This window comes from Antechinus flavipes, chromosome 2, assembly GCF_016432865.1.
Source record: "Antechinus flavipes isolate AdamAnt ecotype Samford, QLD, Australia chromosome 2, AdamAnt_v2, whole genome shotgun sequence".
Lineage (NCBI taxonomy): Eukaryota > Metazoa > Chordata > Mammalia > Dasyuromorphia > Dasyuridae > Antechinus > Antechinus flavipes.
The window spans coordinates 444,017,594-444,029,693 of NC_067399.1; the positions used below are offsets into that span (position 1 = coordinate 444,017,594).

At 36.6% G+C, this 12,100-nt stretch overlaps 1 protein-coding gene across 5 annotated transcripts in view; it reads left to right on the forward strand.

The window, feature by feature from the left end:
* The first annotated feature begins 4,548 nt into the window (after nt 1–4,548).
* CHD6 (chromodomain helicase DNA binding protein 6) overlaps nt 4,549–12,100 on the forward strand; it is a 168,774-nt gene continuing 161,222 nt past the window's right edge. For all 5 annotated transcript variants that reach the window (XM_051979283.1, XM_051979281.1, XM_051979289.1 and 2 more), the window contains exon 1: nt 4,549–4,655. The gene's annotated coding sequence lies outside the window, so the exon portion shown is untranslated. The remainder of the gene's footprint in view (nt 4,656–12,100) is intronic.

Genomic DNA, 12,100 nt, shown 5'->3' on the forward strand with positions numbered 1-12,100 from the left:
ATCTGGAATATTGAAATGGTTGCCTAATAGCTCTCCTTGCTTTACACCTCTTCTCACTGCCATCCATCTTCTACACAGCTATCAAAGTGACTTTCCTTAAACCAAATTTGACTATCTTGCTGCTCTGCTGAACAAATTGTAGTGACTACCAGGATCAAATATAAATTTCTCTTTGTGGCTTTTAAAACTTTTTCAACCTGATCCCAAACAAATTTCCCTCTTTTTCATACAAACTAGCCTCTTCTCTGTTCATCACACACAATACTCAAATTCCTGTCTTCAAGCCTGGCCAACCCCATCATCCATGTAACATATTTTCTCCTCACTTCTATCTCATGGAATCCTTCATCTCTTCAAAATGAACTCCACTCTCATCTAAACTAGCCAAAGGAGAACCAAACACATACACACACTCATTTGGGTTTAGAAATATATGTATATATATCACTCAACAGAGAAATAGGAGGAAAAGGAGAAAAGGAGGAAAAATAAAGGAGATTTTAGATTAAGGAATAAATTAATTCTAAGCAAAACAAATTCTAAGGATATACAAAAACATTTAAGTTTTTTCTCCCAAGTGGCAAAGAATGGGAATCTAAAGAGGTACATAAATGTGATAAAATACTGTGTCAGAGAAATTGGGGAAGACTTGGAAAAATTGATGCAGAGTGAAGTAAACAGAACAAGAGAACATTTTATAAAAAAAAAGGCAATATTATAAAGACAATTTACTTTGAAAGATTTGAGATCTCTGATCATCATCATGACCCTCCATGAATCCAGAGGGCTAATTATGAAACATGACACTCATCTGTTTTTGGTGAGTCATAATGTAGAATAAGACATATAGATAGATGGAGATAGATATCTGTATCTATCTGTTATCTCTAACTTTTCTATTTTATGTCTGTCTACATATATATACATGCATAGGACACCTATATAGAAAATTTGTTTTGCCTGACCATGAATGTTTACTAACAGGAGCTTTGTTGTTCTTTTGTTCTCAATTTAGGGATGAGATGGGATGGGAAAGAAAAAAAATTTTTACTGAAAAAAAAATTTAAGAAACAATATGCAGCTCAGGGACTACTACCTACATGAAACTTTCCCCAATCCCTCCAATTCAAACAACAAGGATTTATCTATTGCCTACTATATATCAATTATTGTGATAGGTGCTGAGGATAAAAGTACAAAGAATGAAACTAACCCTACTTGCAAGATAACAATCTAATGAAGAAGAAAACGAGTATGCATCAGATATCCACAGTATAAGCATACAATTAAACAAGTATGTGTATATATATATATATGTATATATATATATATATATATACATATATATATATATATATATATATATATATATATATATATATATATATACATACATACACACACAAAGCAATTAGATACACTGTCATTTGGGAAGGAGGACCCTGGCAGTGGAGAGAGCAGGAAAGGTTTTATGCAGAAGATGATGCTTGAGCTGTATAGTCTACTTTTATATCCCATCCTCCATAGTTAGCATGTTTTCACTCTCTAGTATTTATTCTTTATATATTTATATATTTTCATGGCATGTAAGCCCCACAAGATCAAGAATTGTTCTGTCTTTTGACTCTGTATCCCCTATGCTCAGCACAATTCCTAATACCTAGTGGGGATCCTAATATAAATGCTGGCTGATTTATTGATCTTGTGAAAGGAAATGATCATGCTTCTCTGTCCTTGGTACATTAGTGCCTGCTGTTCATGTGTTTATTTTGTGTTTTATTTGATTTACAGCAAAGAGATCTTGCTTGTTTTTATGTATAATGGAAACAGCACTTACCTTGGTTTAGAGGAGGAAGACAAGGAAGACAATCCTAACTCTCCAAGTATTTCATCAGACTAATTGTTTTCTTCTTATCTGGGCTTCAATTTCCTCATCTGTAAAATGTAAGGCTTGCTATATGAAAGATTATTCCAAATAACTAACAAGAGAAATACAAATTGAAGCAATTCAGGTTTCACCTGAGACTTGAAAAATTGTCAAGGGTGATGATAATGAGAGTAGTCAATATTAGAAAGGTTGTAAAAAGACAGGCACATCAATACACCCTTGGCAGAGCTTTGGATGTCCCAAATACCCTAGAAAGCACTTTACAATTACACTAAGAAAGTGACTAAATAGTCCACACCATTTGATTCAGAGCTCCCACTATTAGACCAACTTCAAGGAGGTCAAAGTTCCATAAACATCAAGATATTTATAGCAGAACTTTTTGTAGTTACAAAGAACTGGAAACAACGTAACTGTCTATCAACTGAGGTTTACAAAACGTGGTACATGGATGTAATGAAATATTACTTTGCTAAAAGAAACAATGAATAAAATGACTACAAGAGAAAAAGCATGTTTCCTGTTTCAATGTGAAGTATACAAAATTAGGAAAACAACATACACAATGACCACACTAATGTATAAAGAAAAATAATAAAACAGAATGCTTGGCCTCCCAAAGAAGGGATGTGAAGTGTGAGGAGAGGGGCTTCCAAATGAGGGATATTGCCTCTAATGTCAAAATTAGGTGATATATTGGTTGGCTTTGCTGAGCCTTCTTTCTTTTCATTATAATTATAATTAATTATAAGGGATAGTTCCTTGGGAAAGTAAAAAATATGAGGGAGAAACAATAAGAAATGAAAGTGATGTAAAAATGAAAGATATCAATAAAAGTTTAAAATATACATAAAGGATACACTCCAAGGGCATTTCTACTTATAAATCTATGATATTTCTGGATTTTGGCCAGCTTGAAGAAATCTGCAATTATTGGGCAGAGAGGTGGCGGGGACTAAGCCAATGAAAGTGAATGAAGGTTAAAATGTTTTTAATTGGAATAAAGTTTAACATCAATTAAGAAAAAAGTTGATACCCAACATCATACTCGGAAAAAGAGTTTAAAATGTGGAAAAAGAGGTTTTCAAACAAAATTTTACAATCCCTCTTTATTCAGAATGGAAGAGTTTTATTTTTGTTATTGCTGTTAACAATAACAGATGTTACTAATAAACTAAAACCTTGCTAATTTGAAATGCATGTGACCAGGGGGAAAAAGAGGTCTGTAAATGAACAGGATTCAGATTACTTCTATTTTTACTGAAGAAAAACAGGGTATGTAGTTGGCTAGGACACCTCAGTTGCTTTAAATTACATCCTACTTTGAATAAACATATTGAGTTAAACAACTTTTCTATTATCAACATTTCGGAAATATCCAGTTGAAATCAAAGGTAAACACCTGCTCAAAGAGAGCAAGCAGACAAAGGAAAAGCTCTCCAGCAAATCAGGGCACACTACTAAGATGCCAGGCCACTAACAGCTTCTAGGACTGGCACGATGCTGTGGATTCTCGGAGCCCCACCCAACATGTTTAAGTCTGCTCATATGATTCCAAGACTCCTTGGAGCCAATGCCATATTCTTTCAGGGTTTGGGGACCACTGGATCTAGGGGGAAAGGCCATCTGGCTCATTTGGTATTAAAGATGTCATTAAGAGTAGTCAACCTTGTAAAGCTGTTATAGGGCTGAAGCACGATATTTTGTGAGGTCTTTCTACTGGACATCAGCATTGGGTGTCTGGCATTAGCTACACTGCCAAATATTTGCTGAGCGTGTTTCAGTTGTTTGGGGGCGCAGGTCTTCTTTCTCCACTTGCTGCACCCCACCATTTCCCCAATCTTTTCTTTTCCCTTTTCCCCTATTCTCTCTTCTTTACTTCCTTTTCTTCCTCTCTTTCTGTCCTTCTCCTCCTTAATGTTTTTCTTTTCCTAACCTCCCCCTTTTCCTTCTCTTCCTATTCCCCTCCCTTAGCGTTTTTCTCCTTTTACCCCCTCCTCTTTTGTTTCTAATCCATCTTTTCCCTCCCTCCTCTGCTTCCCTCCTTTGCCCTCCCTATTCTCCTGCTTTCCCGTTCCCCTGCTTTTTTCTCTTCTCTTCTTTCCCCTTTCTTTTCTTGTCTATTTTCCTCTTCTTCCCTCCCTTCAGAATCTTATTCCGTGCGCGCGCTCTCTCTCTGAGCTCTCTCTCTCTCCAGTCCTCCCCCAGGCTTCGGCTCCGAGGTTTGTGGGCGGGGATTTCGGTCCCGCCCCGCTAAGGGGCTGGATCCCCGTTGGGTTGGTCACGCTGCTCCCTCCCTCTCTCTCTTTTTTTCTCTCTTCTTCTCTCTCTAGCTCTCTCCCTCCCTCCCTCCCTCCCTTCCTTCTGCAGGGCCGGGGGTGCGCAGCCCGCGGGGGGAGGGGAAAAGGAGGGGGAAGGAAAGGAAAGGAGAGGGGAGGGGGCGACGTTGTCGCGGGGGCGCCGGGGGAGGCGCGTGGGGGGCGGTGCGGCCCCGCTCGCGGACCAATCAGCGCCGCTATCACATCCATGCAAATATGAGCACAATGGAGCGAGCCCATCACTCGCTCCTGCAAGCAAGCTTGAAACGGGTTGCCGTCTGAGCGATGGCCACTGCGACCAATGAATTTATGTCTAGGGCCAAGGAAGTCCAATGGCATAGCCAAGGAGGCGGGCCCGATCCGGGTTAGGGTGTCCTTGCAGGGTGTCTGAGCTAAACTTCACCAAATAATAGCTGTTTGTATTTTGGCTGCTGCAGGAGCCATTTTAGGTAAGTTCTTCTCTTAACTTTTTATTTTCCGTCCCGGTCTCCGCAGGTCGGTCGTGCCCGCCTATCCAAGATCGCACCCCTCAGGTTCAGCCGGTCTGTCCCTATGAATGAAGCCGGGAGGAGCGGGGCTGCGCGGTCGCCGGGGGCCGGGCTGGGGACGGGGGCTGAAAGCTGGGCCGGCCGCGGTGCGAGGGAGCGAGGGAGGCAGCGGGCGACCGGGGAGGGGGAGGGGAAAAGAAGGGGAGGTGGCGGCGGGGAGGGGTGGGGGGTGATGATCCCAGCTGGGCCTCCCTGGGCCCGGCCTGGCAGCGCCGGGCACCCCCTCCCACGTCCGTCAGTCCGTCTGTCCGCCCGTCAGTCAGTCTATGGCCTCACCGAGTCTGTCAGGAGGGTGCGCGCCGCTGTCCTTGGGAACTGGCGCGGGCCCCGGCTACGCTGCGGGGCAAGACCCTACCCCCTCAGACTGACTCCCTTCCGCGTGGGCTCTGAGGCTGGCGGGAAGGAGGGGGAGGTACCCTCGGGACCCTGGAGAAGTTATTCCATCCTTCTGCAGTATTGGAGAGGTCGAGCCCCGGGTAATGATGGTCTCCCCTGCGCTTTCAGGATCCCCAGGCGCTTTTCCTGGATTGTCATCTTCGAGGTCCCGCAGCCAGAGGACCAAGTTCTCCCGCCCCCACCCACCCTTGCTCGCGCCTTGGCTGGGGTTCCTTGCTGCGATGGGGAGCAGTGATTAGGAACCAGTATCCGAGATAACCCGGAGCCAAGTTTCGTGTCTTGTGGGGCTGCATGCTTTTTGAGGTGCGGGGGAGGAGGGTAGAATGGAAAAAATCCGCTCTTCTGGGTTTTTCCTTTGGGTTAAGTTGTAAAGGTGTCACCTCCGAATTTCTCAGGGAATGCATGGTGAATGATTGGCAGGCCCTTGCATTTTTCAAGGTGTTTAGAGGAAATCTCTCTGTTGAGTTTGAGTTTCCAGCCATAATTTTGTTGAACTAATTGAAAAAATATAAGTCGACGCTTATAAAGTGTATAAAGTCGCAGTTATAATGAATGTGACTGGCGTTTATGTACTGCAATATTTAATTAGGCAGTATAATTCAGTTGTGAGTTTGTAGGCCTCTGTTCTTTAAATTGGAGCCTGTGGACCATTTGGTCTGGCTAAGCTTTTTGGTGAAAGCTTGGCATCCCGAATTTCCATTCCTTAGGGATTCTGTGTGTGTTACCTTGCTTGCTCACTTGCCTCTTGGGGGTACTCTGCTCCTCTAATCTCTGCTGCATATTTGTGGAGCTTCAGGACATTGATAATAGCTGAAAAAGAATAGAAAACTTGAAATCAATAAATTACATATTTCTGGGCAATTTGAAAATTGAGAACATTTCTCTTTTTTTTGTGTGCGTATATGTATGTATAGGATACGCCCTGGACCTATGTATTTTTTTTTTTTTTTTTTTTTTTTTTGCTTTGGGAAACTCCTTGGTGAGGGAAGTTCTTCTATCAATGATTTTTAGTCTTAACCTTGGGATTTCAGGGGGTTGGTGAACTTGGATGGAATAAGCAAATTTCCTTTTTATTTTTTCTAACTTCTAACTGAAAATTAGCATTCCCTTCAACTGTGAATATAGACAACAAACTTTATTTTGAGAAGGGGTCTATAGATTTTACCAGGCTGCCAACCAGGTCCATGTCTTTAAAAAAAAAAAAAAAGGCCCAGTCTGAGAAAGCTTAGAGCACTGAGATGTTAAGTGACACAGTCAGTTCAGGATCACAAAGCCAGTATGTGACTGAGAAGAGACTTGAACTTAGATCTTGGCTTCAAAGACATCTAGATGCCTATGCCAGGTTCTTTCTTTGTATATGGATACCATTCTAACAATCCCCAATTGGAGAGGCATTTTCATATCACACATGTAGTCTTTTTAAAGTTGGTTCTAATGAACACAACTGTATTTCCAGTGAATGATATAGTTCAATAGTATTAACTTCTTTTACCATGTTGTATGTTTTCAAAGGTTGTACAAATGGAAAAAGAGCCTAAAAGTCATTCTAAATCAGTTCTCTCATTTTTCAGATGAGGAAATTAAGCCCTAAAGACAGTGTTCTCACTATATTATAAATTTGTCTGTATGTAAGAGGCAAATAGAAACAGAGGTTATATTTAAAATCAATGTATGACAGAGGTTAGGCATGAATCTTTACGTTCCAATATTATAACTTGGCTTATCTTAACTGGAGCTTGTAGTGTTAGCTTTGGTACTTGCTTATAATCAAAGGCCTGAATAAAATGTAAAATAATAAAATAAGTTTGAGAAAAGTAGTTTAGTAATACTTTTTTAGGACAGATATAGGATGATCACAAACCCTCCATTTGAAAAAATACATCATTATTGATTAATAGAATAAAAAGGCCAGATTTTTTTTCCCCAAAAGTAAAACTAATTGAATAATTGTTATTGTTGTGTCAGTTTCTTTGGTCTCTTTCCCCCAAGCAAATATAGATATTATGAATTTGAAATTATGCTTAGATGTGGTGCCATCACATCTTATACAATGAATGTATCTAAGAACAATATATTAAATAGTGGTATTGCAAGGTGCTTGAATCTAACCACCTTTAATTTTGTTGTTTGGTATTCTATTTTTTAAAAATAGAAAGGTAAACCATGGAAGATGTTAAAAAAAACAAAACAGTAAAAGAGAAGACTCCTGACCTAATATTTCTGAATTTCCAGAAAATCTTTGGCGAATTTAGATGGGATAATCCAATTTTTCTATTCCTTTAATATCTGTAGAAAGTATTTTTACAAGTACATCAGTCAATATAGTCTGCTAAATAAAAGTACTCTTGAGAATTTATCTAGATATGTATGTGAGTTCCACTTATGGACTAGCATCATGTATCTAATACTTATTGATTTATTTTTCTGATTACTACTTTAAATAATATTAACCATCTATAATAATATATATATATTTGTAGAAGCCAAATAGTTTGAAATTTTTCCCATGTTGTAGATGATCAATTAATAATAGCAAACTTCTAATAATATATATACATATATATATATAAAATGTTCTCTCTATATATGTGTGTGTTCTATAGATCTTGTCTTTGATACATAACAGGTTTTTATGGGGCATCTGTAGGTGTTTTAAGAAAACATCACTCTGTCCCAGAGGTGGTTTGAATTTATGTTAAATAATACTGAAGAAAGGGTTCCACAATCAATGGAAGCTTTAAAGCCAGGAACTTAAAAGAGTTTTGTGAAAATTGTAAAGAGTAAATGTAGGTCTCAAATATCTTGATAGCATTGGAATTAGGATATTTCTATTGGGAAATACATGGTACCTATAAGTTCTACAGAAGTTTGACAGTATTTTAGAATTTAGAGGATATTTCTATTGGTTTGGAAGGTCTTGGAATCTCTGTTTATAATTCCATTCCTCTATACAGAACTTCAGTTTAATAACATGTTTCGACTTGTACATTGAATTCCAATACAATCCACTTTTTTTTTTTTTTTTTTTTTTTTGGTCCTACTGAATTATTATTGAAATAAGTGAGTAGGGGCCTATAAAAAAACATTCAGAGATTTTTGACTATAATGAAATTTTTTGTGTCTTTTAGCTATCTGAATCAAAGGCACATTGGTAGTATTATAATAATGTACTAAATAATTATATTCTAATAGCTTCCATATATAACAGAACTTGAATTCAGTTAAAAGACTATTCTTTTTTTTTCTTAACCAAAAAAGGACTAGAACTTTTTAATAAAGAAGGAAGATTGGAGTAAATCAGATTTCCTTCTACTGGTCTTTTTCTTATCTTATTTAAAAGGAAGAAAACCCTAAAAACAGTATTTAGAAATTTTAGGAAAACTGACAAGCAATATTTTTAAGTTAATTTTTTATTAAAGCAAGTATAAATAAAGCAAGTGTAAAGCCCAGTAAACAAAAAGTTCTATTTCCAAAAGAGAGATACTAATGGATAGTTATTTCAATTTGTAAAAAGTGTTTTCTTAAGAAAATCCTTTTGAGGAGTTAAATAATACAGACAATTTTTTAAATTTCATTTGCTTGTAGAATTTGGAGTGAGAAAAGATCTTAGAGATCATCGTCCTCAGTGTCTTTATTTTCCAGTTGAGCATTCTGAGGTCCCGAGAATAATATTGACCATCCTAAATTTGACTGCACAGGGATTAAGTAATAGAACTAAGATGAGAATCCAAATCTTCTAAAACCAACTATTTCTACTATACTGTGTTCCCTCAAATTTATATTGTTTTCTGAATGTCTTCTATTCTGACATATATATATATATATATATATATATACACACACACACACACACATACACATACATACATACATACATACGTATATCTATAGTTTGAAACTTTCTATCCTATAACTTGCACTGGAAACATCTGTGTGTTACTTTTATAGGGTCAAGTTTGTTATTTTTACACTAGTTAACTTCTGGCAATTTCTTTGATTTTTTTTTTTTTTTCCCCAGTATATGTGCCTGTTACAGAGTAGGCATTTAATAAATGCTTGTTGATTATTTGACCAAAGTTATTGACTTTTAGAAGTTGCAATTCATCACCACCAGTGGGCCTCATGTTTAAAAGGACAGGCTATATGTTTATACTTAGTCTCTGTCAACTATTGTGGTTGTATTGACCTTTTGTTCCTAGTAAAATATTAAGTCATTTCTGCATAATTCTGGTGTTTTACTTAGAGAAAAACTTTGTACCAATTTGAAGTGGGCCTCTAGGGTCTTTTCTTAACAGTCTTGTATAGGACTACTCTATAGTTCTTGTTCCTAGATTTGCTGCTGTTTCATGACTCAGGGGCTGTCTTCACTGATTCCTTCTTTTCTGAGCCATCCCCTGAAACTTATCCCTTTGGTTATAATGGGAGAATTCTTTCCTATCATTCATGGAGCCTGAAAGGAGAGCTAGGGCAGGCTAAGTTAGGATTAGGGAAATATTAGAACAGTCTTGGAGGGATCCCAGGTTCTGGATTGCCTTCTCCTCACTATTGATATGAATGGCAGCAGACATTTCTTGAACTTTCTTTTTCCTAAGAGATGAACTAAACTCCTTGTCCATGTTATACTGAAAGTCACATTAATTTTGCTAATGCTTGATTAAATACTGGGTTTTATTTTGATAATATTTAAGATGATTCTATCGGAAATAACTCATTTTTCTATTCCTTTAATGTCAGTAGAAAATATTTTTACAAGCACATCAGTCAGTATAGTCTGCTAAATAAAAGTACTCTTGAGAATTTATCTAGATATGTATGTAAGTTCCACTTATAGACTAGATGTATACAGTTCTAATTATTTTAACACGGAAATTCTCTCCCCCACCCATTAAGAAAATTATTATACAGTTTTATGAGAGCTCAGTTACTTGAATAATTTAAACAACTTTTTATAGAACAAAATCCCAGTACAGTAAGGAAATTATGATGATCTCTTGGAGTTGAGGGTGGGATTTGACCTATAGTAGTTACAAAAATCTGTTGGCTTGTCAGTTGAGAAAAAATTATTGGTGAGCAAATTTCTTGTTTGTTATGATGTACACATTGACACATGTGGGCTTGGATTAGTTTGGAGCAGGGCATAAAGATATTTGATTTACTTCATACTAGTAAAGAAATATATCTGGGCTGTGTTTGCTTTAGTTTGAGGAAAATCATTATTAGTGTTAGAAATTCATCTAAGGATAGTTCCAAGTTGGTAAGTTGGATCTAGAGCAGAGGTTTTAGTTTACCAAATTATATTTCACATAATAGATTTATTCATGGAAATTCTTTTAGTTGACATATTTTTGGTAGTATTTATATTTTTTGTGGTTGTTGAGGCAATTGGGGTTAAGTGACTTGCCTAGGGTCACAAAGCTAGGAGGTATTTAGTATCTGAGGACAGATTTGAACTCAAGACCTCCTGACTTCAGGGCTGGTACTCTATTTACTGCACCATCTAGCTACCCCCTAATATTTGTTATCTTAAACCCAACTGGATTGCATTAAAGTTAAGGAATTCTTCAGTCAACCTACTTGACTAAGTGAAGTCACCCTAAGGAATTGGATCCATAGTAATAGTTGGGTATATACTGTTTTAAGCAAATCTAATAGGGGATCATTTTAGTTAACCGGTATGTGAGGGAATAAGATATTCTTCTTAATGGAATTTCTGCCAATATTTATTCCTTAAGAGGAAGTGAAAGCAGAAAAAGGAAGTAGAATAAATGGTTTTTATTTATGGTCTCTTACATACCTATATAATTGCTTCAAAGGGGAAAATTTTTTTAAATGAGATTTAATATGCCCCTCCTTCCCCTTTTTTCCCCCCATAGCAGGAAGTTGGTTTTTTTCCCCCATAGTTAGAAATAAAAAAAGACAGGATTTGGAGAATAGACATGTGTATAATCGCAAGATAAAATTTTTAGTTCTCTATATGTTATGATTTCTGGATATGCTTCCATATGCATCTATATCTAAAAATGTATTCCCTTTTTTACTTTCACTCCAGAAAAAAAATATATCAATAAATTTGATTTATGTCTCATAGAGCTTTTAAAAAAATTATCTAGACTGTAGTTCAAAATCATGATCACTATGGGTCTTCTATAGTCAACATGTTTATATGATGACAATAATTATTCTTTTGCTTCTGGCTGTAATTAATAGTTCTTTCTCATTGGTATTACTTAAAAGTTCTGGTAAAGTGTTAGAATTTTTTTTTTCCCATCGGCAACTCAGAATCAAGTAGGTTGCCTCTGGGGTTTTTAATTATCTAAAACAGTTATGGGTCAAAAATCTGTTTAATGGTAAATTTTGTTTTTTCAAAAAACCCATTTCATGGATTCTTTTTTAACAAATTTAACTTTACAGACTTTAAACATTTTGTGTCATTTGTCATAATAAATGGGTATATTTCTTATGTCAGTGAGTTAGTAAGCAGAGTTTATTAGAAATATATCTTGGTTTATGAACTGGATATGGTGAAATAGCATGGAATAAAAAAGCACAACTCCTCATTTAGGAATCTAGAATTTAACACGTACAGAAATTTATTCCAAAATTATTAGGGATTTTATAATGTTACCTTATCTCCACAGTTGCCATTGGTTCCAAGGAGTTACCAGTATGGGATGCCATAAAAAGTACTGACATAAGCTGTACACATAAAAATTTGTCTCTATTTCTTTAAATTCACACAATGATTATATTTTTACCTGCATCTTTACTACTGAAAATTTTTATTTTAGCTGGTCTAATTTTTGGAAGACAGTCTACAGAAGGATTTCTTTTGACATATGCTGCTATATTGTTATTGATGTGGCAGCTATTTTCATTTTTAAAATGTTATATATTAGCATAATAATATTTTAGTTCAGTATAAGAATTTTAGCATCTCCCAAATTAAATCT